The 868-nt window shown below is 42.6% G+C and overlaps 1 protein-coding gene across 8 annotated transcripts in view; it reads left to right on the top strand.

The window, feature by feature from the left end:
- Positions 1-868, top strand: part of tead3b (TEA domain family member 3 b) — a 31,340-nt gene that overhangs the window by 23,603 nt on the left and 6,869 nt on the right. The gene's annotated exons all lie outside the window — the stretch shown is intronic.

Raw genomic sequence — 868 nt, 5'->3', positions numbered from 1 at the left:
AGCTTCATTACACTGGCTCCCAGTATGTTTTAGAATTGACTTTAAAATTCTATTGATCACTTTTAAAGCTCTTCATGGCCTCTCGCCTTGTTATATTTCTGACCTTTTAGTCCCATACACACCAGCACGCACCTTGAGATCCTCGGGCAGAGGTCTGTTGTCTGTTCCAGAGTCTCGACTGAAAACTAAAGGGGACAGAGCGTTTGCTGTCAGGGCCCCGAGGCTCTGGAACAGCCTGCCCGAGGAAATCAGGTCGGCTGAGTCAATGAACTCTTTTAAGTACCTTCTTAAAACATACTTTTATAGGAGAGCCTTTCCCGATCTTATTTGACTTTGGGTATTATTGTCTTTACACTTGTTAAAGCACTTTGTAACTTGTTTTTGAAAAGTGCTCTACAAATAAAGATTATTATTATTATTATTATTATTACTTCAATCAATACCTAGACCTACTTTTTGTAACCAGATTGCGTCAAAAAATGACTATTTGTAGGGTTTTGCTTGCAGCCAAACATGTAAGCGACACACCGAAATGTGCCTGCACCATAAACTGTTTAAAAAAGGCCTGCAGGCGCCGAGTCCATGCATGATTTTAACAGCCGCTCACCTTCGGCTGCGGTCTCAGGCATGTTTGTCACTGTTGCAAGTTTATCACCACAAGTTTGGCTTTCTTTTGGTTTCATCTTCTGATCATTTAACACTTCTCTGTACATTTTTATTTGCTGTTCACATCACCTGCCACTGATTCATCGCTGCGTTCCATCACATCGATTTAACGCTTTTGCGGCGCAGCAGCGATCAGCTGATTTTACTCACGGAGCCTCTGGCTGAAGCTGCTTCAGGTGTAGTTGGTTTGATCGGCTGGACG

The sequence above is a fragment of the Micropterus dolomieu genome, linkage group LG18 (assembly GCF_021292245.1).
Source record: "Micropterus dolomieu isolate WLL.071019.BEF.003 ecotype Adirondacks linkage group LG18, ASM2129224v1, whole genome shotgun sequence".
Lineage (NCBI taxonomy): Eukaryota > Metazoa > Chordata > Actinopteri > Centrarchiformes > Centrarchidae > Micropterus > Micropterus dolomieu.
This window is presented reverse-complemented; position numbering and strand designations above follow the sequence as displayed.